We start from the raw sequence: 26,177 nt of genomic DNA, 5'->3' as shown, positions 1-26,177 counted from the left end.
CCCTGCCCTTGATTGTCAACAAGCTGCACCTGACAGGCAATACAGAGAAGAAAGCTAGTCATGGTGTCCACTGGTCAGACTTGTTTGCTGTAAAATAACAGAAGTAGAGTCACTGTTTTATAATAAAATAGAAATGCATTGTGTTAGTGAACAAAGGGATGCAGACTCTATAAAAAGTATGTAATTGAATCCTTATTTTGTGTCTTTAATTGTTCTATTCAGAGAGAGAGTCACAACCTTTAGCAGAGACAGGAAGATGGTGCCAGGCAGAATTGGGATTTTTCAAATGGGGTCAAATAGAGCTTTTCCACTGTAGTGCCTTGAAATGACAAAACAGCGCCTCCATAGATGAGTAAGACTTTAGAGAAAGTGAGAGGACGGAATTCTCTTTCCTCTTCTCCTTCCCCCTCCCCCTCTCTATTCACTCACTCACTCACTCTCACACACACACACACACACACACAAAGTCATAGACTCAGTGCCTATATCTGAAAAGGGACTTAGGTCTTGTCTACCATAACAACCACTGAGGTGGAGAAGGCCTCTAAATGACAGAAGAGGACACGTGCCATTGATTACTGTAGATACCCAGACTAATCTAACCATGACTGACATCCTCTTCCTCTCTCCACATCTCCAAAGACCTATACCCTATCGATTACGTCTAGCACTTTATCCATGATTGATATGTATGGCCTTCGTGGGGTCAATGCCCCCTGTTCTTTAATAAAAGGCAGGAGGAGTGAACATGGTCACCCATATTAGCACGGAGGAGCTCACAGCTCAGCAGATCCCTCTAAAATGCCTTAGGAGCACAACTGTTCAGCGAACATGCATCATTTACATACTCAGCTTTAATTCCATGATGTTGAGTTGCATTACGGTGAGTGAAAACACGCCACCCTTGACTCCTGCGCTAAGGGGATGATTTGCTAAGGATATAAGTAAATACATAAATAAACAGGCCTGTGTGCAATTTGCTGTTTTTCCACAGCGCAGCATCTCTGAGTGAATATTCAAAGTGTCCTGACAAGCGTTTGCAGAGATGAACTTATGAGGTAACCTTGGAATTTGCATCATCGTCAAATTGCCCTTACCTAACATGATGGCAAAGTGCAGTGGCATGCTAGGAAGCTGAGGTATTTGAGCTGGGAGGGAACAGTAGAGAGAGATTGAGTGAATGAGTTGTGTAAATTCAAAGGTTATGACCCACATTGTCTTATGTCACACTGTCAGCCATGCTCACAGAGAGAGAGAGAGAGAGAGACTTGTGTAAATGGCCAGTTTATGACTTCATAGTCTCCTGTCACAAAGTCAGCCACGCCCACATTATCAAGATACAACCTACATTTTGGGGAACATTTTTGTTCCCAGAGGACATCATGGCATCCTGTCTTCATTTGACTGTTTACATCCATTATGTATTAGCTGCAGAGTGGAGACCGCATGTAACCGAGTCACTTAACTCCGCTACATGTACACCATAGGGAGACTCTGACCACATTGTCCCACAGCTAAGGACCAGGTGCTTTGTAGTGAATGGAGGTAAAGCCCTGTCCATGTCATAACTCTTTGTGTGTCACATCATGGCACGTCATCCCACAAGCACATCCCTCCTGTCCATAGATACATCTTGGGGCTAACCCAGGACACGTTTCATTCCTCCTTCAAAACTGTATTACTGGGGCTAATGCTGGAGCTTTTCAATTATACATTGATACTGATTGTCTGTACCATGGAAATATAATAGGGCTTGTGTGGGTGGTATTAGGTGTTATTGAGTGCCTGGCACCCCAAGCTCTCAGTATTTCATTGTGTCCATTAATAGACATACAAATTATTCTGACATCTAGTAGCATCTACCTGTAGGGGGAGTCAATGTGATAGTAGTACATACTGTGAGATATTACAACATCTAGAACGCTTCTGTGATTGATCATGGGGAAAAAGAGCTACTGTGTGAATACGTGTAAGAACGGCAATACGGGTTGATTCCACTGAACCGTTGGATTAATTTGATTACTCAGTTTAGTTGGTACATCAACTTTTTTATTTTATTTTTTTATTTCACCTTTATTTAACCAGGTAGGCCAGTTGAGAACAAGTTCTCATTTACAACTGCGACCTGGCCAAGATAAAGCAAAACAGTGTGACACAAACAACACAGAGTTACGCATGGGATAAACAAACGTACAGTCAATAACACAATAGAAAAATCTATATACAGTGTGTGCAAATGTAGTAAGATTAGGGAGGTAAGGCAATAAATAGTGTCGAAATAATTACAATATAGCAATTAAACACTGGAATGATATGTGCAGAAGATGAATGTGCAAGTAGAGATACTGGGGTGCAAAGGAGCAAAAAAAGGTATAACAACATGGGGATGAGGTAGTTTGGTGGGCTATTTACAGATGTGCTGTGTACAGATGCAATGATCGGTAAGCTGCTCTGACAGCTGATGCTTAAACCTAGTGAGGGAGATATAAGTGTCCAGCTTCAGTGATTTTTGCAATTAGTTCCAGTCATTGGCAGCAGAAAACTGAAAGGAAAGGCTGCCAAAGAGGAGTTGGCTTTGGGGATGACCAGTGAAATATACCTGCTGGAGCGCATGCTACGGTTGGGTGCTGCTATGGTGACTAGTGAGCTGAGACAAGGCGGGGCTTTACCTAGCAGAGACTTATAGATGACCTGGAGCCAGTGGATTTGGCGACGAATATGAAGCGAGGGCCAGCCAACGAGAGCATACAGGTCGCAGGGGTGGGTAGTATATGGGGCTTTGATGACAAAACGGATGGCACTGTGATAGACTACATCCAATTTGCTGAGTAGAGTGTTGGAGGCTATTTTGTAAATGACAGCCGAAGTCAAGGATCGGTAGGATAGTCAGTTTTACGAGGGTATGTTTGGCAGCATGAGTGAAGGATGCTTTGTTGCGATATAGGAAGCCGATTCTAGATTTCATTTTGGATTGGAGATGCTTAATGTGAGTCTGGAAGGAGAATTCACAGTCTAACCAGACACCAAGGTATTTGTAGTTGTCCACGTATTCTAAGTCAGATCCGTCCAAGGTAGTGATGCTGGACGGGCGGGCAGGTGCGGGCAGTGATCGGTTGAAATGCATGCATTTAGTTTTACTTGCATTTAAGAGCAGGTGGAGGCCACGGAAGGAGAGTTCTATGGCGTTGAAGCTCGTCTGGAGGTTAGTTAACACAGTGTCTTAAGAGGGGCCAGAGGTATACAGAATGGTGTCATCTGCGTAGAGGTGGATCAGAGAATCACCAGCAGCAAGAGCGACATCATTGATGTATACAGAGAAGAGAGTCGGCCCGAGAATTGAACCCTGTGGCATCCCCATAGAGACTGCCAGAGGTCTGGACAACAGGCCCTCCGATTTGACACACTGAACTCTATCAGAGAAGTAGTTGGTAAACCAGGCGAGGCAATCATTTGAGAAACCAAGGCTGTCGAGTCTGCCAATAAGAATGTGGTGATTGACAGAGTCGAAAGCCTTGGCCAGGTCGATGAATACGGCTGCACAGTACTGTTTTTTAATGATGGCGGTTATGATATCATTTCGGAGCTTGAGCGTGGCTGAGGTGCACCCATGACAAGCTCGGAAACCAGATTGAATAGCGGAGAAGGTATGGTGGGATTCGAATTCGAAATTTTAGAAAGGCAGGGTGTAACAGTTTGGGTCTAGAGTGTCTCCCCCTTTGAAGAGGGGGGGGGGGGTAGTTAGTAGTTGTCTCCTACTGCAGTACAGCTGTTGGAGTGACCTTATTACCGCCACTCCGGCAGTCATGAGTCATGACCGCAGTCAACTTCCACGTGACCGCTGGGTCATGGTAATCTCCTCTTATGCACTCTGGGCATGCGTTAGCAGTACCCAACTCTCTAACGATCGTCAGGTCGCTAAAGGTTGCTATATCGAATCCCCGAGCTGACAAGGTAAAAATCTGTCGTTCTGCCCCTGAACAAGGCAGTTAACCCACTGTTTCTAGACTGTCATTATAAATAAGAATGTGTTCTTAACTTTTACCGAACCTCAACCCCGTATCCGGGATCACCCCCCACCCCCCACACACTGATTAGCATAGCTAGCATAGCTTCACAAGTAGATAGTAGCATCTAAATATCATTAAATCACAAGTCCAAGACACCAGATGAAAGATACAGATCTTGTGAATAAAGCCACCATTTCAGATTTTTAAAATGTTTTACAGGGAAGACAAAATATGTAAATCTATTAGCTAAACACGTTAGCAAAATACACCACTATTCTAACTCCATCAGTTTCTTACTCCTTCAGGTGCTATCACCAATTCGGCTCAACTAAGATATTGATAGCCAATAACCTATAGAAAAAACCATCAGATGACAGTCTGATAACATATTCATGGTATAGGATAGTTTTTGTTAGAAAAAAGTGCATATTTCAGGTAGAAATCACAGTTTACAATTGCACCGACCATCACAAATCGACTAGAATTACTAGATAGAGCAACGTGTATGACCAATTTACTCATCATAAAACATTTCATAAAAATAGACAAAGCATAGCAATGGAAAGACCCAGTTCTTGTGATTTCAGACCATATTTCAGATTTTCTAAGCGTTTTTCAGCGAAAACACAATAAATCGATAAGTTAGCATACTACATGTGCAAACGTTACCAGAGCATCGATTCCAGCCAAAGAGCGCTATAACGTCAACATCGCCAAAAGATATTAATTTTTTCACTAACCTTCTCAGAATTCTTCCGATGACACTCCTGTAACATCATTTTACAACATACATATACAGTTTGTTCGAAAAGGTGCATATTTAGCCATACAAAACCGTGGTTACACAATAAAAATACTAGGAAATCAAGCCTCAATATGTCTGACGTCATCTATCAGAGTGATCTAGTTTAATTGAAAGCTAATCATATACTTGACTAAAAAATACAGGGTTGACAGGAATCGAAAGACAAATTAGTTCTTAATGCAACCGCTGATTTACATTTGTAAAATTATCCTTACTTTTCAATACAGGGTTCGCCAAGTGAAGCTACACCAAACAAAATGGCGAAATATGCGTTTAAAATATTTCGACAGAACAACAATTTATCATATTAAATATTGCTTACTATGAGCTGTTCTTCCATCATATTCTTGGGCAATGTATCCTTTCTATGTTATAAACGTCTTTTGGTCGATAGATGTCCTCTGTCCTTCGAAATATCCACTAACGATCGAACGGGACCCCAAAACGTGTCCAAAGTTTCAGAGTGCACAACAAAGAAATTCCTCAAAATCGCACTAAACGGATATAATTTCCTATAAAACGGTTTAAATTAACTACCTTATGATGTTTCTAAGTCCTATATCGAATTAAATTACAGACGGATACATTTCAAGTTGATAACCGAGCCTGTGAAAATGGCGTCCGGAGGTCCCTTCCTGCGTAAGGGCGAGCGTCGAAAGGGGGGCTACTCTCACTCCTTGGTCTTTTATAACCTCTGAGAGCTACGGAGAAGGCCCATTCCACTTCTCATTGGTTACTGACATCCAGGGGAAGGCGGGTGCAGTTCGTGTCGTTCCATAGGATAGACAGAGACCTTAAAAACTGATCTGAAACCAGAGCTTCGCTCTCAGACCTTTCACTGTCTGTCATGGATTTCGCTGTAGAAAGAGTTCTGGGTCACCCACAGACATCATTCCAACTTTGTATGAAACTAGAAAGTGTTTTCTTTCCAATAGAATTAATAATATGCATATTGTACGAGCAAGAATTGAGTACTAGGCAGTTTAATTTGGAGACGACAAAATGCTAATTCGGAACAGCACCCCCTGTAGTCGCAAGAAGTTAACTGACTTGCCTAGTTAAATAAAGGTTACATTTAAATACAAAATGACCTGGTACTCGGCGCTCTATTGTCTCTCTAACCACTCTGACGTCAAAGCCAATGCAATCGAAAATCACATCAAACACTTATCATCAATACAGTATCATGCTTTAAAAACTCACCTCGCTGTGATCAATATGAAGAAAGAGTGGAAAACATGGTTGTTGTGGATGTTGTTTCAAAGCCAACTGAACAGCGATTTCTAAGGTGATGATTAATTCAAAACACCGATATGCATAGTAGAGCTTATGCATAGGCCTATATATGAGCCCAAGCCCCCCCCCCCCCCCAAAAAAATATAGTGCCATTATGCAATAATGGCCTAATCATCTGCCGCATATTACACACAGCAGGAAAACCTTTAAAAGAAAACATATTTAAGATGTATTTTGTATGTAATACTCCACATTTCAACACATTCTAGTAATGGCCTTTGAGTGTGGACTGTTTTATTACGCATACTGGATGGACTGGTTACCGTATGCTACGTTCCAAACTTTCTATCCATGAATCTGGGAGAGAATGTGTAGGCCTAGGGGATGCTGTTGGTTCAGTTATTGTGCAGGGCGGCTTACAGAGTTGGCCTACAATTATAGTGAATTTAGTATAGAGAGGCGCTATCAACTGTTTAATGAAATACGTTTAGTTGTGAAAACATGTTACTATCGATGTTACCGAACAGATTTCATTTGGTTTCCCAAATTAAGCACTGGGTAGCTGCAGGAAGAGGGTTGGAGAGCCCATGACATACATAGTTTGGGAGGTATTTCACCTGAGATTTGATGGTTGCCACTAAAAATATATATGTATATGTATTTCTCAGCTGCTCATATTAAGCACATTCTAATAAAATGGAGTAGCCTACCCTGAATTATTGAAAAAACGAACCACGCGAGAGCGGCCTCCATTCGCTATGTCTTTTTTCCCCTGCCCCTGTTCCTGACGATTTGATAATTAGCCATTCTAAATCTAAACTAATTTTACATATTAGTAAAGACAAGATTGAATTAAGAATAGTACTGATGGGTGAAAATACGATCACCTGATGAGAGAACAGCTTGTGTAGTAGCCTGAGGCAAAGAATGGAGCGCAAACTTTTTTTACGACTCATCAATAACCTTAGAAAGACAGGGTAGGATAGAAATAGGTCTGTAGCAGTTTGGGTCTAGAGTGCCACCCCCTTTGAAGAGGGGGATGACAGCGGCAGCTTTCCAATCTTTGGGAATCTCAGACGATACGAAAGAGAGGTTGAACAGGCTAGTATTAGGGGTTGCAACAATTTCGGCAGACAATTTTAGAAAGAGAGGGTCCAGATTGTCTAGCCTGGCTGATTTGTAGGGGTCAAGATTTTGCAGCTCTTTCAGAACATCAGCTATCTGGATTTGGGTGAAGGAGAAATGGTGGGGGCTTGGGCAGGTTGCTGTGGAGGGTGCCGGGCAGTTGACCGGGGTAGGGGTAGCCAGGTGGAAAGCATGCCCAGCAGTAGAGAAATGCTTATTGAAATTCTCAATTTTAGTGGATTTATCGGTAGTAACAATGTTTCCTAGCCTCAGAGCAGTGGGCAGCTGGGAGGAGGTGCTCTTATTCTCCATGGACTTTACAGTGTCCCAGAACTTTTTGGAGTTTGTATTACAGGATGCAAATTTCTGTTTGAAAAAGCTAGCCTTAGCTTTTCTAACTGCCTGTGTATATTTGTTCCTAACTTCCATGAAAAGTTGCATATCACGGGGGCTATTCGATGCTAATGCAAAACGCCACAGGATGTTTTTGTGCTGTTCAAGGGCAGACAGGTCTGGAGTGATTCAGGGACTATATCTATTCCTAGTTCTACATTTTTTGAATGGAGCATGCTTATTTAAGATGGTGAGGAAGGCACTTTTAAAGAATAACTAGGCATCCTCTACTGACTGTTGTTACGGTGACTGTATTACCACCACACCGGAGGTCAGGAGTCATGATCACAGTCAAATTCCATGTGACCGTTTAGTCACAGTAACTAGGCGGCTCCAAGCTCTGATGCTGCTGATGGTCATTACTAGCATACCAAACTTGCTAACTGCCTGGTACTCAGCACTCCATTGTCCCTCTAATCACTCTGACATCAATGCAAATGTAATTGAAAATCAAATCAAACACTTCATGAGAGTGCATGAGCTCATGTTGTGCAACATTTCTGTAGGCTATGCAATTGTATGAGAAAACAGAGTTTTGATGGCCTCTTTTAAAATGATGGGGATTCCATAAGCTTTATATAGACTAGGTCTACTATATTTAATTCTCAACTGACCTAATATTAAGCACATCGCTTCTCTTTTCAAATCATAGTCGCACACATCATGTAGCCTAGTCCGCAGGTCTATATGTTTTGATAAGGTTTGTATCACAAATAAAGAGGCCAAATAACTTCTTAAAATTAATGTACAACCGGTGTAGATTCTAACTGGCATAAGAAATAGCCTAATGGTTTATCCATATTTTAAGCTAAACGTTCTGATCTGTTTCATCAGCCTCATTGCTTTTAAAAGGGAATTATAATGATTATATTCAGCCAAAGGACACAACGGCCACTTTGGCCACAAAAGGCATGGATTTTTTTAGGGGACGTTATGGCCAAACAAGGGGGATACTGCCAGAAAATTTGAGGTCTGAGTCCTCTAAGGATTTCTAAACAAACTCCAATAACCGTATCACTCTCACTCTCTCTTTGTTTCTCTCTCGTTCTCTCTGTGTGTGTGTGTGTGTGTGTGTGTGTAACCGTCTGGAGTGTTAAAAGTTTTTAAAGAAAATATATTTACTGTCCATATTGGATTCTTCTGCCCTGTGCTCTTTTCCAGGCTTACCGCCACACACGCAAGCACACTCACTCACTCACTGACTCACTCACTCACTCACTCACTCACTCACTCACTCACATTGGCACCTATGTGCTCACTCTCTCTTTTTTCCATTTGCTGTGATCTCCTCAGGTGCTCTTCTCCAGGCTTACCTCCACATGCTACAGCCTGGCCAGGTGATACACACTGGTCCACTGAAGCGAGGGAGGGAAGAAGGGAGGGGAGAAGGAATGAAGAGAGTAGGTTCCTGAGTTAATTAGCAATTAAGATCCCATCATGCTTAGGGTCATCTATAAAAAAGCTGGGTAGGCCATTATTTTGGCTACCATGGCTATGCACCTATAAGATGACCAGCCAGGTTCAAGATTGATGTCGAAATTGGACCTGAGGATCAGAATGTTGCGCATTTAAACACTGTTTTTATTTTTTTATTTTAACCCTATCCCGAACCTTAACCCTTACCGTAACCATTTTGAATTAAACATTTTAGGCATTTAGCAGACGCTCTAATCCAGAACAATTAGGGTAAATTGCCTTGATCAATTGCAGGGCAGCTCTCTAGGCCCTCTTTCTATTGTTACCAATGACCTGCCACTTGTAAGGTTCTGCTTATCTTTTCTTATTTAATCTTATGTTCTTTTTCTTTGTGTTCTGGAACGTAGCCCTGTCTTTCATTTTTGTTCATTGATTTCACCTGTGTTCCTTTCTCAACTGGTCTCATCAGGTCCCTATTTAGTTCAGTTTTCAATTCCTGGGAGTGCATTGTGATGAAGATCATCAAAGGTAAGGGAATATTTATCATGTAATTTCTGGTTTCTGTTGACTCCAACATGGCGGCTAATTTGACTCTTGTTCTGAGCTCCGTCTCAGATTATTGCATGGTTTGCTTTTTCCGTAAAGTTTATTTTGAAATCTGACACAGCGGTTGCATAGAGGATAAGTTTATCTTTAATTTTGTTTATAACACTTGCATCTTTTATCAATGTTTATTATGAGTATTTCTGCAAAATCACCGGATGTTTTGGAATCAAAACATTACTGCACGTAACGCGCCAATGTAAACTGAGATTTTTTTTATATATATATATGCACATTATCGAACAAAACATAAATGTATTGTGTAACATGATGTCATATGACTCATCTGATGAAGATGTTCAAAGGTTAGTGATTAATTTTCTCTATTTGTGGGTTTTGTGAAGGCTATATTTGCTGTGAAAAAATGTCTGTGCTTTTTTGGATTTGGTGGTGTGCTAACATAAATATATGTTGTGTTTTCGCTGTAAAACATTTTAAAAAATCGGACACGTTGGCTGGATTCACAAGATGTTTATCTTTCATTTGCTGTATTGGACTTGTTAATGTGTGAAAGTTAAATATTTCAAAAAAATATTTTTGAATTTCGCACGCTGCCTTTTCAGCGGAATGTTGTGGGTGTTCCGCTAGCGGAACCCCTGGGCGAGAAAGGTTAAGGAGAGGTATATCTATAATTCCATGTGTATAACTTGTATTATCATCTACATTTATGATGAGTATTTCTGTTGAAACGATGTGGCTATGCACTATCACTGGATGTTTTTGGAACTAGTGAATGTAACGCGCCAATGTAAACTCAGATATTTTATATAAATATTAACTTTAACAAACAAAACATGCATGTATTGTGTAACATGAAGTCCTATGAGTGTCAGCTGATGAAGATCATCAAAGGTTAGTGATTCATTTTAGCTATATTTCTGCTTTTTGTGACTGCTATCTTTCGCTGGAAAAATGGCTGTGCTTATTGTGGTTTGGTGTGACCTAACATAATCGTTTGTAGTGCTTTCACTGAAAAGCATATTTGAAATCAGACACTTTGGTGGGATTAACAACCAGATTACCTTTAAAATGGTATAAAACACATGTATGTCTGAGGAATTTTAATTATGAGATTTCTGTTTTTTGAATTTGGCGCCCTGCACTTTCACTGGCTGTTGTCATATCAATCCCGTTACCGGGATTGCAGCCATAAATTAATAAACATCTGCCGCGCTCTGCACTTGAATCTACACAATTTACAGAATACCTCACCTAAAAACAGAATGGATTCAGCGGAGCTACAGTGGCACCTAACCCAGCAAGAGGAGCTTATGGAGGGAATCTGCCATCTTCTCCGCCAGCCTATCCCTACTCCTCCGATGCCCGGTATACTAACCCATAGCCCTCCTTCATTCATATCCATGCCTGGAAAATATAACGTTTCATCTGGGAAATGTCAGGGACGTCTGACGCAAAGCAGCAAATACATTGAGCACAACCCCACTAACTTCGCCACCGACAAGAGCAGGGTGGATTTTGTTGTCTCTACTCACAGGCAAAGCCCTGGATTGGGCCACCGCCATATGGACTGCCAACAGCACAGAACTCGGATCCGAGACCCATTTCCACACCCTCTTCAAAGAGGTATTTGATCACTCTCCGTCCGGTCGTCATATAGGAGACCTCCTCATAGAACTTCAACAAGGACACAATTCAGCTGCCGAGTATGCCTCCGAGTTCAGCACCATGGCTGCAGGGAGTGTATGGAATGAGGCTGCTTTGCTTACCGTCTACCAAAGAGGGCTCAACAGGGAACTTCAGTCGGTAATGGCCTGTAGAGGTGACCTTCAGGATTTAAATCTACATTCGTATGTCCATCTCCATCGACCACCTCATCACCGACCGCCGAAGAACTCTGCCACCCAGGAACCCGAAACCTTCTCTTTCCATTATTCCGTCATCCCGTCATCCCGTCCGAATCTTCCAGAGCCCATGCAGTTGGGCCACCTCTCCCGTGTATTGAACGTCAAAAGCGGATCCAAGAAGGGCTCTGCCTATACTGTGGAGGGACAAATCATCTACTCAGCCATTGCCCTGTTTGCCCCCCACAGAGAGATGAGAAGGGTCCCCCCACTGCCATTGTTACATTCCCCAGTTTCTGTGTTGTAGTTTGTATTTGAGTGTGTGTGTTTCAGGAGATGGCTTCCTGAATTCTCCCCAAGCAGCTGATTGGTCGACTCCATGGCTAATTGGAGCTGACCCCGCCCCCTCGTCAAGACGCAGCTGTCTCCAATTACACATTTCTTCTGAAGCTATATAAGCCAGTGTTCTGTAGCTCAAAAGGAGAATGCAGAAAGAATTTGATTGTGATAGAGAGAATTCAATTGCTGAGAGCGGTGTTGGTTGTTTTTCAGGGAGCAGAGGGTTATATAGTGTTGGTTGTTACTCAGGGAGCTGAGGGTTATATAGTGTTGGTTGTTACTCAGGGAGCAGAGGGTTATATAGTGTTGGTTGTTTCTCAGGGAGCAGAGGGTTATATAGTGTTGGTTGTTTCTCAGGGAGCAGAGGGTTATATAGTGTTGGTTGTTTCTCAGGGAGCAGAGGGTTATATAGTGTTGGTTGTTTCTCAGGGAGCAGAGGGTTATATAGTGTTGGTTGTTTCTCAGGGAGCAGAGGGTTATATAGTGTTGGTTGTTTCTCAGGGAGCAGAGGGTTATATAGTGTTGGTTGTTACTCAGGGAGCTGAGGGTTATATAGTGTTGGTTGTTACTCAGGGAGCTGAGGGTTATATAGTGTTGGTTGTTACTCAGGGAGCTGAGGGTTATATAGTGTTGGTTGTTTTTCAGGGAGCTGAGGGTTATATAGTGTTGGTTGTTTTTCAGGGAGCTGAGGGTTATATAGTGTTGGTTGTTACTCAGGGAGCAGAGGGTTATATAGTGTTGGTTGTTTCTCAGGGTGCTGAGGGTTATATAGTGTTGGTTGTTACTCAGGGAGCTGAGGGTTATATAGTGTTGGTTGTTTTTCAGGGAGCTGAGGGTTATATAGTGTTGGTTGTTTTTCAGGGAGCTGAGGGTTATATAGTGTTGGTTGTTACTCAGGGAGCAGAGGGTTATATAGTGTTGGTTGTTTTTCAGGGAGCTGAGGGTTATATAGTGTTGGTTGTTTCTCAGGGAGCTGAGGGTTATATAGTGTTGGTTGTTTTTCAGGGAGCTGAGGGTTATATAGTGTTGGTTGTTTTTCAGGGAGCAGAGGGTTATATAGTGTTGGTTGTTTTTCAGGGAGCTGAGGGTTATATAGTGTTGGTTGTTTTTCAGGGAGCTGAGGGTTATATAGTGTTGGTTGTTTTTCAGGGAGCAGAGGGTTATATAGTGTTGGTTGTTACTCAGGGAGCTGAGGGTTATATAGTGTTGGTTGTTTCTCAGGGAGCTGAGGGTTATATAGTGTTGGTTGTTTTTCAGGGAGCTGAGGGTTATATAGTGTTGGTTGTTTTTCAGGGAGCTGAGGGTTATATAGTGTTGGTTGTTTCTCAGAGGGTTATATAGTGTTGGTTGTTTCTCAGAGGGTTATATAGTGTTGGTTGTTACTCAGGGAGCTGAGGGTTATATAGTGTTGGTTGTTTCTCAGGGAGCAGAGGGTTATATAGTGTTGGTTGTTTCTCAGGGAGCTGAGGGTTATATAGTGTTGGTTGTTTTTCAGGGAGCTGAGGGTTATATAGTGTTGGTTGTTTTTCAGGGAGCTGAGGGTTATATAGTGTTGGTTGTTACTCAGGGAGCAGAGGGTTATATAGTGTTGGTTGTTTTTCAGGGAGCTGAGGGTTATATAGTGTTGGTTGTTTCTCAGGGAGCTGAGGGTTATATAGTGTTGGTTGTTTTTCAGGGAGCAGAGGGTTATATAGTGTTGGTTGTTTTTCAGGGAGCTGAGGGTTATATAGTGTTGGTTGTTTTTCAGGGAGCAGAGGGTTATATAGTGTTGGTTGTTACTCAGGGAGCTGAGGGTTATATAGTGTTGGTTGTTTCTCAGGGAGCTGAGGGTTATATAGTGTTGGTTGTTTTTCAGGGAGCTGAGGGTTATATAGTGTTGGTTGTTTTTCAGGGAGCAGAGGGTTATATAGTGTTGGTTGTTACTCAGGGAGCTGAGGGTTATATAGTGTTGGTTGTTTCTCAGAGGGTTATATAGTGTTGGTTGTTTTTCAGGGAGCTGAGGGTTATATAGTGTTGGTTGTTTCTCAGGGAGCAGAGGGTTATATAGTGTTGGTTGTTTCTCAGAGGGTTATATAGTGTTGGTTGTTTCTCAGGGAGCTGAGGGTTATATAGTGTTGGTTGTTTCTCAGGGAGCAGAGGGTTATATAGTGTTGGTTGTTTCTCAGAGGGTTATATAGTGTTGGTTGTTACTCAGGGAGCTGAGGGTTATATAGTGTTGGTTGTTTCTCAGGGAGCAGAGGGTTATATAGTGTTGGTTGTTTTTCAGGGAGCAGAGGGTTATATAGTGTTGGTTGTTTTTCAGGGAGCAGAGGGTTATATAGTGTTGGTTGTTACTCAGGGAGCTGAGGGTTATATAGTGTTGGTTGTTTCTCAGAGGGTTATATAGTGTTGGTTGTTACTCAGGGAGCTGAGGGTTATATAGTGTTGGTTGTTTTTCAGGGAGCAGAGGGTTATATAGTGTTGGTTGTTACTCAGGGAGCTGAGGGTTATATAGTGTTGGTTGTTTCTCAGAGGGTTATATAGTGTTGGTTGTTACTCAGGGAGCTGAGGGTTATATAGTGTTGGTTGTTTCTCAGGGAGCAGAGGGTTATATAGTGTTGGTTGTTTCTCAGAGGGTTATATAGTGTTGGTTGTTTCTCAGGGAGCTGAGGGTTATATAGTGTTGGTTGTTACTCAGGGAGCTGAGGGTTATATAGTGTTGGTTGTTACTCAGGGAGCTGAGGGTTATATAGTGTTGGTTGTTTCTCAGGGAGCAGAGGGTTATATAGTGTTGGTTGTTTTTCAGGGAGCTGAGGGTTATATAGTGTTGGTTGTTTTTCAGGGAGCTGAGGGTTATATAGTGTTGGTTGTTTTTCAGGGAGCTGAGGGTTATATAGTGTTGGTTGTTTTCAGGGAGCTGAGGGTTATATAGTGTTGGTTGTTACTCAGGGAGCTGAGGGTTATATAGTGTTGGTTGTTTTTCAGGGAGCTGAGGGTTATATAGTGTTGGTTGTTTCTCAGGGAGCTGAGGGTTATATAGTGTTGGTTGTTTTTCAGGGAGCTGAGGGTTATATAGTGTTGGTTGTTACTCAGGGAGCTGAGGGTTATATAGTGTTGGTTGTTACTCAGGGAGCTGAGGGTTATATAGTGTTGGTTGTTACTCAGGGAGCTGAGGGTTATATAGTGTTGGTTGTTTCTCAGGGAGCAGAGGGTTATATAGTGTTGGTTGTTTTTCAGGGAGCTGAGGGTTATATAGTGTTGGTTGTTTTTCAGGGAGCTGAGGGTTATATAGTGTTGGTTGTTTTTCAGGGAGCTGAGGGTTATATAGTGTTGGTTGTTTTTCAGGGAGCTGAGGGTTATATAGTGTTGGTTGTTTTCAGGGAGCTGAGGGTTATATAGTGTTGGTTGTTACTCAGGGAGCTGAGGGTTATATAGTGTTGGTTGTTTTTCAGGGAGCTGAGGGTTATATAGTGTTGGTTGTTTCTCAGGGAGCTGAGGGTTATATAGTGTTGGTTGTTTTTCAGGGAGCTGAGGGTTATATAGTGTTGGTTGTTACTCAGGGAGCTGAGGGTTATATAGTGTTGGTTGTTACTCAGGGAGCTGAGGGTTATATAGTGTTGGTTGTTACTCAGGGAGCTGAGGGTTATATAGTGTTGGTTGTTACTCAGGGAGCTGAGGGTTATATAGTGTTGGTTGTTACTCAGGGAGCTGAGGGTTATATAGTGTTGGTTGTTACTCAGGGAGCTGAGGGTTATATAGTGTTGGTTGTTACTCAGGGAGCTGAGGGTTATATAGTGTTGGTTGTTACTCAGGGAGCAGAGGGTTATTTAGTGTTGGTTGTTTTTCAGGGAGCAGAGGGTTATTTAGTGTTGGTTGTTTTTCAGGGAGCAGAGGGTTATATAGTGTTGGTTGTTTTTCAGGGAGCTGAGGGTTATATAGTGTTGGTTGTTACTCAGGGAGCTGAGGGTTATATAGTGTTGGTTGTTTCTCAGGGAGCAGAGGGTTATATAGTGTTGGTTGTTTTTCAGTGAGCTGAGGGTTATATAGTGTTGGTTGTTTTTCAGGGAGCTGAGGGTTATATAGTGTTGGTTGTTTTTCAGGGAGCTGAGGGTTATATAGTGTTGGTTGTTTTCAGGGAGCTGAGGGTTATATAGTGTTGGATGTTACTCAGGGAGCTGAGGGTTATATAGTGTTGGTTGTTACTCAGGGAGCTGAGGGTTATATAGTGTTGGTTGTTTTTCAGGGAGCTGAGGGTTATATAGTGTTGGTTGTTTCTCAGGGAGCTGAGGGTTATATAGTGTTGGTTGTTTCTCAGGGAGCTGAGGGTTATATAGTGTTGGTTGTTTTCAGGGAGCTGAGGGTTATATAGTGTTGGTTGTTTTTCAGGGAGCTGAGGGTTATATAGTGTTGGTTGTTACTCAGGGAGCTGAGGGTTATATAGTGTTGGTTGTTACTCAGGGAGCTGAGGGTTATATAGTGTTGGTTGTTACTCAGGGAGCTGAGGGTTATATAGTGTTGGTTGTTACTCAGGGAGCAGAGGGTTATTTAGTGTTGGTTGTTTTTCAGGGAGCAGAGGGTTATTTAGTGTTGGTTGTTTTTCAGGGAGCAGAGGGTTATATAGTGTTGGTTGTTTCTCAGGGTGCTGAGGGTTATATAGTGTTGGTTGTTACTCAGGGAGCTGAGGGTTATATAGTGTTGGTTGTTTTTCAGGGAGCTGAGGGTTATATAGTGTTGGTTGTTTCTCAGAGGGTTATATAGTGTTGGTTGTTACTCAGGGAGCTGAGGGTTATATAGTGTTGGTTGTTTCTCAGGGAGCAGAGGGTTATATAGTGTTGGTTGTTTCTCAGAGGGTTATATAGTGTTGGTTGTTTCTCAGGGAGCTGAGGGTTATATAGTGTTGGTTGTTTTTCAGGGAGCAGAGGGTTATATAGTGTTGGTTGTTTTTCAGAGGGTTATATAGTGTTGGTTGTTTCTCAGAGGGTTATATAGTGTTGGTTGTTTTTCAGGGAACTGAAGGTTATATAGTGTTGGTTGTTTTTCAGGGAGCTGAGGGTTATATAGTGTTGGTTGTTTTTCAGGGAGCAGAGGGTTATATAGTGTTGGTTGTTTTTCAGGGAGCAGAGGGTTATATAGTGTTGGTTGTTTTTCAGGGAGCAGAGGGTTATATAGTGTTGGTTGTTTTTCAGGGAGCAGAGGGTTATATAGTGTTGGTTGTTTTTCAGGGAGCAGAGGGTTATATAGTGTTGGTTGTTTTTCAGGGAGCTGAGGGTTATATAGTGTTGGTTGTTTCTCAGAGGGTTATATAGTGTTGGTTGTTTTTCAGAGGGTTATATAGTGTTGGTTGTTTCTCAGAGGGTTATATAGTGTTGGTTGTTTCTCAGGGAGCTGAGGGTTATATAGTGTTGGTTGTTTTTCAGGGAGCTGAGGGTTATATAGTGTTGGTTGTTTTTCAGGGAGCAGAGGGTTATATAGTGTTGGTTGTTTTCAGGGAGCAGAGGGTTATATAGTGTTGGTTGTTTCTCAGGGAGCTGAGGGTTATATAGTGTTGGTTGTTTTTCAGGGAGCTGAGGGTATATAGTGTTGGTTGTTTTTCAGGGAGCAGAGGGTTATATAGTGTTGGTTGTTACTCAGGGAGCTGAGGTTATATAGTGTTGGTTGTTTCTCAGAGGGTTATATAGTGTTGGTTGTTTCTCATAGGGTTATATAGTGTTGGTTGTTACTCAGGGAGCTGAGGGTTATATAGTGTTAGTTGTTTCTCAGGGAGCTGAGGGTTATATAGTGTTGGTTGTTTTTCAGGGAGCTGAGGGTTATATAGTGTTGGTTGTTTTTCAAGGAGTCAGAGGGTTATATAGTGTTGGTTGTTACTCAGGGAGCTGAGGGTTATATAGTGTTGGTTGTTTCTCAAGAGAGGGTTATATAGTGTTGGTTGTTACTCAGGGAGCTGAGGGTTATATAGTGTTGGTTGTTTCTCAGGGAGCAGAGGGTATATAGTGTTGGTTGTTTCTCAGAGGGTTATATAGTGTTTGGTGTTACTCAGGGAGCTGAGGGTTATATAGTGTTGGTTGTTTCTCAGGGAGCAGAGGGTTATATAGTGTTGGTTGTTCTCAGAGGGTTATATAGTGTTGGTTGTTTCTCAGGGAGCTGAGGGTTATATAGTGTTGGTTGTTACTCAGGGAGCAGAGGGTTATATAGTGTTGGTTGTTTTCAGAGGGTTATGTTCTGGATTGATTCACCAAGTATTTCATACCTAGGAGACAGAACCCGTCTCCTTCCTGAGCGGTATGATGGCTGCGTGGTCCCATGGTGTTTATACTTGCATACTATTATTTGTTCAGATGAACGTGGTACCTTCAGGCATTTGGACATTTCTCCCAAGGATGAACCAGACTTGTGGAGGTCTACAATTTTCTTTCTGAGGTCTTGACTGATTTCTTTTGATTTTCCCATGATGTCAAGCAAAGAGGCACTGAGTTTGAAGGTAGGTCTTGAAATATATCTACTTGTTACCTCCATTTGACTCAAATGATGTCAATTAGCCTATCAGAAGCTTCTAAAGCCATGACATAATTTTCTGGAATTTTCCAAGCTGTTTAAAGGCACAGTCAACTTAGTGTATGTAAACTTCTGACCCAATGGAATTGTGATACAGTGAATTATAAGTTAAATAATCTGTCTGTAAACAATTGTTGGAAAAATTACTTGTGTCATGCACAAAGTAGATGTCCGAACCAACATGCCAAAACTATAGTTTGTTAACAAGAAATTTGTGGAGTGGTTGAAAAACTAGTTTTAATGACTCCAAGGTAAGTGTATGTAAACTTCCGACTGTATATGGAGCGTCTGAGTGTCCCCTGGCACTAGAGGACTTAACACTGAATGGTGATGTTCAACTGACTGTCTAAATCATCCAAACAAAAAGAGCAAAACAAAGTCACTCCCTCTGTGATCAGGCAGATGTTACTGTTCTTCTATTGTAATATAAATAGACATCTCTCATCTATTTCTCTCATCTCTATCTCATCTCTCATCTCTCTCTCTCTCTCTCTGCCAGTGGTCTTACGGAGGGATCAGGGGGATAGAGCAGCTATGTAGAGGATTTGGAGGATGTATAATGACACAAAAGGTTTGATGTTAGTATGTATGGATCAGTTCCACAGGGGTTACGTCATCCACAGATCAGCACCCTTACAGCCATATGATACAACAGCCCCTAGAACCTTACCTGGCTCCTGCCTCCACATTGGGCCCTCGGATGTAGAAGGGTACTCGAATGTCAAACTCGTAGGGCATGGATTTGCCCTTGACCAGGCCAAACTGACCAATGTGGTAGCCATGGTCAGCTGTGTAGATGATATATGTGTTGTCTAGTTCTCCAGTCTCAGCCAGCATGTTATACACCTAGAACACAATACAGATAGCATGTTATACACCTAGAAAACAGGACAGATAGCATGTTATACACCTAGAACACAGGACAGATAGCGTGTTATACACCTAGAACACAATACAGATAGCATGTTATACACCTAGAACACAATACAGATAGCATGTTATACATCTAGAAAACAGGACAGATAGCAAGTTATACACCTTGAAAACAGGACAGATAGCATGTTATACAACTAGAACACAATACAGATAGCATGTTATACACCTAGAACACAATACAGATAGCATGTTATACATCTAGAACACAATACAGATAGCATGTTATACATCTAGAACACAATACAGATAGCATGTTATACACCTAGAACACAATACAGATGGCTTGTTATACACCTAGAACACAATACAGATAGCATGTTATACACCTAGAACGCAATACAGATAGCATGTTATACACCTAGAACACAATACAGATAGCATGTTATACACCTAGAACACAATACAGATAGCATGTTATACATCTAGAAAACAGGACAGATAGCATGTTATACACATAGAACACAATACAGATAGCATGTTATACACCTAGAACACAATACAGCTAGCATGTTATACACCTAGAACACAGTACAGATAGCATGTTATACATCTAGAAAACAGGACATATAGCATGTTATACACATAGAACACAATACAGATAGCATGTTATACACCTAGAACACAATACAGATAGCATGTTATACACCTAGAACACAATACAGCTAGCATGTTATACACCTAGAACACAGTACAGATAGCATGTTATACACCTAGAACACAGTACAGATAGCATTATATACACCTAGAACACAGTACAGATAGCATGTTATACACCTAGAACACAATACAGATAGCATGTTATACACCAAGAACACAATACAGATAGCATGTTATACACCTAGAACACAATACAGATAGCATGTTATACACCTAGAAAAAAGGACAGATAGCATGTTATACACCTAGAACACAATACAGATAGCATGTTATACACCTAGAACACAATACAGATAGCATGTTATACAACTGGTAAACAGGACAGATAGCATTATATACACCTAGAACACAATACAGATAGCATGTTATACACCTAGAACATAATACAGATAGCATTTTATACACTAGAACACAATACAGATAGCATGTTATACACTGGTAAACAGGACAGATAGCATGTTATACACCTAGAGCACAATACAGATACATGTTATACACCTAGAACATAATACAGATAGCATGTTATACAACTAGAACACAATACAGCTACATGTTATACAACTGGTAAACAGGACAGATAGCATTATATACACCTAGAACACAATACAGATGATGTTATACACCTAGAACACAATACAGATAGCATGTTATACACCTAGAACACAATACAGAATGCATGTTATACACCTAGAACACAATACAGATAGCATGTTATACAGCTAGAACACAATACAGATAGCATGTTATACACCTAGAACAGAATACAGATAGCATGTTATACAGCTAGAAAACAGGACAGATAGCATGTTATACACCTAGAACACAATACAGATAGCATATATACACCTAGAAACAGACAGATAGCATGCTATACACCTAGAACACAATACAGATAGCATGTTATAGACCTAGAACACAATACAGATAGCGTGTTATACACCTAGAACACAATACAGATAGCATGTTATACACCTAGAAAACAGGACAGATAGCATGTTATACACCTAGAACACAATACAGATAGCATGTTATACACTAGAACACAATACAGATAGCATGTTATACACCTAGAAAACAGGACAGATAGCATGTTATACAGCTAGAAACACAATACAGATAGCATGTTATACACCTAGAACACAATACAGATAGCATTTTATACAGCTAGAACACAATACAGATAGCATGTTATACACCTAGAACACAATCAGATAGCAGTTATACACCTAGAAAACAGGACAGATAGCTGTTATACACCTAGAACACAATACAGATAGCATATTATACACCTAGAAAACAGGACAGATAGCTGCTATACACCTAGAACACAATACAGATAGCATGTTATACACCTAGAACATAATACAGATAGCATGTTATACAACTAGAACACATACAAATAGCATGTTATACAACTGTAAACAGGACAGATAGCATTATATACCTAGAACACAATACAGATAGCATGTTATACACCTAGAACACATACAGATAGCATGTTATACACCTAGAACACAATACAGATAGCATGTTATACACCTAGAACACAATACAGATAGCATGTTATACACCTAGAACAATACAGATAGCATGTTATACAACTGGTAAACAGGACAGATAGCATTATATACACCTAGAACACAATACAGATAGCATGTTATACACCTAGAACATAATACAGATAGAATGTTATACAACTAGAACACATACAGATAGCATGTTATACAACTGGTAAACAGGACAGATAGCATGTTATACACCTAGAGCACAATACAGATAGCATGTTATACACCTAGAACATAATACAGATAGCATGTTATACAACTAGAACACAATACAGATAGCATGTTATACAACTGGTAAACAGGACAGATAGCATTATATACACCTAGAACACAATACAGATTGAATGTTATACACCTAGAACACAATACAGATAGCATGTTATACACCTAGAACACAATACAGATAGCATGTTATACACCTAGAACACAATACAGATAGCATGTTATACAGCTAGAACACAATACAGATAGCATGTTATACACCTAGAACACAATACAGATAGCATGTTATACCACCTAGAACACAATACAGATAGCATGTTATACACCTAGAAAACAGGACAGATAGCATGTTATACAGCTAGAACACAATACAGATAGCATGTTATACACCTAGAACACAATACAGATAGCATGTTATACAGCTAGAACACAATACAGATAGCATGTTATACACCTAGAACACAATACAGATAGCATGTTATACACCTAGAAAACAGGACAGATAGCATGTTATACACCTAGAACACAATACAGTAGCATATTATACACCTAGAAAACAGGACAGATAGCATGCTTACACCTAGAACACAATACAGATAGCATGTATACACCTAAACATATACAGATAGCATGTTATACAACTAGAACACAATACAGATAGCATGTTATACAACTGGTAAACAGGACAGATAGCATTATATACACCTAGAACACAATACAGATAGCATGTTATACACCTAGAACACAATACAGATAGCATGTTATACACCTAGAACACAATACAGATAGCATGTTATACACCTAGAACACAATACAGATAGCATGTTATACACCTAGAACACAATACAGAACATGTTATACAACTGGTAACAGGACAGATAGCATTATATACACCTAGAACACAATACAGATAGCATGTTATACACCTAGAACATAATACAGATAGCATGTTATACAACTAGAACAAATACAGATAGCATGTTAACAACTGTAAACAGGACAGATAGCATGTTATACACCTAGAGCACAATACAGATAGCATGTTATACACCTAGAACATAATACAGATAGCATGTTATACAACTAGAACACAATACAGCTAGCATGTTATACAACTGGTAAACAGGACAGATAGCATTATATACACCTAGAACACAATACAGATTGAATGTTATACACCTAGAACACAATACAGATAGCATGTTATACACCTAGAACACAATACAGATAGCATGTTATACACCTAGAACACAATACAGATAGCATGTTATACAGCTAGAACACAATACAGATAGCATGTTATACTCCTAGAACACAATACAGATAGCATGTTATACAGCTAGAAAACAGGACAGATAGCATGTTATACACCTAGAACACAATACAGATAGCATATTATACACCTAGAAAACAGGACAGATAGCATGCTATACACCTAGAACACAATACAGATAGCATGTTATAGACCTAGAACACAATACAGATAGCGTGTTATACACCTAGAACACAATACAGATAGCATGTTATACACCTAGAAAACAGGACAGATAGCATGTTATACACCTAGAACACAATACAGATAGCATGTTATACACCTAGAACACAATACAGATAGCATGTTATACACCTAGAAAACAGGACAGATAGCATGTTATACAGCTAGAACACAATACAGATAGCATGTTATACACCTAGAACACAATACAGATAGCATGTTATACAGCTAGAACACAATACAGATAGCATGTTATACACCTAGAACACAATACAGATAGCATGTTATACAGCTAGAACACAATACAGATAGCATGTTATACACCTAGAAAACAGGACAGATAGCATGTTTAAAACCTAAGACACAATACAGATAGCATATTATACACCTAGAAAACAGGACAGATAGCATGCTATACACCTAGAACACAATACAGATAGCATGTTATACACCTAGAACATAATACAGATAGCATGTTATACAACTAGAACACAATACAGATAGCATGTTATCAACTGGTAAACAGGACAGATAGCATTATATACACCTAGAACACAATACAGATAGCATGTTATACACCTAGAACACAATACAGATAGCATGTTATACACCTAGAACACAATACAGATAGCATGTTATACACCTAGAACACAATACAGATAGCATGTTATACACCTAGAACACAATACAGATAGCATGTTATACAACTGGTAAACAGGACAGATAGCATTATATACACCTAACACAATACAGATAGCATGTTATACAGCTAAACACAATACAGATAGCATGTTTACACCTAGAACACAATACAGATAGCATGTTATACAGCTAGAACACAATACAGATAGCATGTTATACACCTAGAAAACAGGACATAGCATGTTATACACCTAGAAACACAATACAGATAGCATATTATACACCTAGAAAACAGGACAGATAGCATGCTATACACCTAGAACACAATACAGATAGCATGTTATACACCTAGAACATAATACAGATAGCATGTTATACAACTAGAACACAATACAGATAGCATGTTATACAACTGGTAAACAGGACAGATAGCATTATATACACCTAGAACACAATACAGATAGCATGTTATACACCTAGAACACAATACAGATAGCATGTTATACACCTAGAACACAATACAGATAGCATGTTATACACCTAGAACACAATACAGATAGCATGTTATACACCTAGAACACAATACAGATAGCATGTTATACAACTGGTAAACAGGACAGATAGCATTATATACACCTAGAACACAATACAGATAGCATGTTATACACCTAGAACATAATACAGATAGCATGTTATACAACTAGAACACAATACAGATAGCATGTTATACAACTGGTAAACAGGACAGATAGCATGTTATACACCTAGAGCACAATACAGATAGCATGTTATACACCTAGAACATAATACAGATAGCATGTTATACAACTAGAACACAATACAGATAGCATGTTATACAACTGGTAAACAGGACAGATAGCATTATATACACCTAGAACACAATACAGATTGAATGTTATACACCTAGAACACAATACAGATAGCATGTTATACACCTAGAACACAATACAGATAGCATGTTATACACCTAGAACAAATACAGATAGCATGTTATACAGCTAGAACACAATACAGATAGCATGTTATCACCTAGAACACAATACAGATAGCATGTTATACAGCTAGAAAACAGGACAGATAGCATGTTATACACCTAGAACACAATACAGATAGCATATTATACACCTAGAAAACAGGACAGATAGCATGCTATACACCTAGAACACAATACAGATAGCATGTTATACAACTGGTAAACAGGACAGATAACATGTTATACACCTAGAGCACAATACAGATAGCATGTTATACACCTAGAACATAATACAGATAGCATGTTATACACCTAGAACACAATACAGATAGCATGTTATACACCTAGAACACAATACAGATAGCATGTTATACACCTAGAACACAATACAGATAGCATGTTATACACCTAGAACACAATACAGATAGCGTGTTATACACCTAGAAAACATGATAGATAGCATGTTATACAACTGGTCAACAGGACAGATAGCGTGTTATACACCTAGAACACAATACAGATAGTGTGTTATACACCTAGAACACAATACAGATAGCATGTTATACACCTAGAAACAAATACAGATAGCATGTTATACACCTAGAACACAATACAGATAGCATGTATAACACCTAGAACACAATACAGATAGCATGTTATACACCTAGAACACAATACAGATAGCATGTTATACACCTAGAACACATACAGATAGCATGTTATACACCTAGAACACAATACAGATAGCATGTTTATAACCACCTAGAACACAATACAGATAGCATGTTATACACCTAGAACACAATACAGATAGTGTGTTATACACCTAGAACACAATACAGATAGCATGTTATACACTAGAACACAATACAGATAGCATGTTATACACCTAGAACACAATACAGATGCATGTTATACACCTAGAACAAATACAGATAGCATGTTTACACCTAGAACACGGACAGATAGCATGTTATACACCTAGAAAACAGGACAGATAGCATGTTATACACCTAGAACACAATACAGATAGCATATTATACACCTAGAAAACAGGACAGATAGCATGCTATACACCTAGAACACAATACAGATAGCATGTTATACACCTAGAACATAATACAGATAGCATGTTATACAACTAGAACACAATACAGATAGCATGTTATACAACTGGTAAACAGGACAGATAGCATTATATACACCTAGAACACAATACGATACAGTTATACACCTAGAACACAATACAGATAGCATGTTATACACCTAGAACACAATACAGATAGCATGTTATACACCTAGAACAAATACAGATGCATGTTATACACCTAGAACACAATACAGATAGCATGTTATACAACTGGTAAACAGGACAGATAGCATTATATACACCTAAACACAATACAGAT

The sequence above is a fragment of the Salvelinus namaycush genome, chromosome 16 (assembly GCF_016432855.1).
Source record: "Salvelinus namaycush isolate Seneca chromosome 16, SaNama_1.0, whole genome shotgun sequence".
Classification (NCBI taxonomy): Eukaryota; Metazoa; Chordata; class Actinopteri; order Salmoniformes; family Salmonidae; genus Salvelinus; species Salvelinus namaycush.
Note: the sequence above shows the minus strand (reverse complement) of the source record.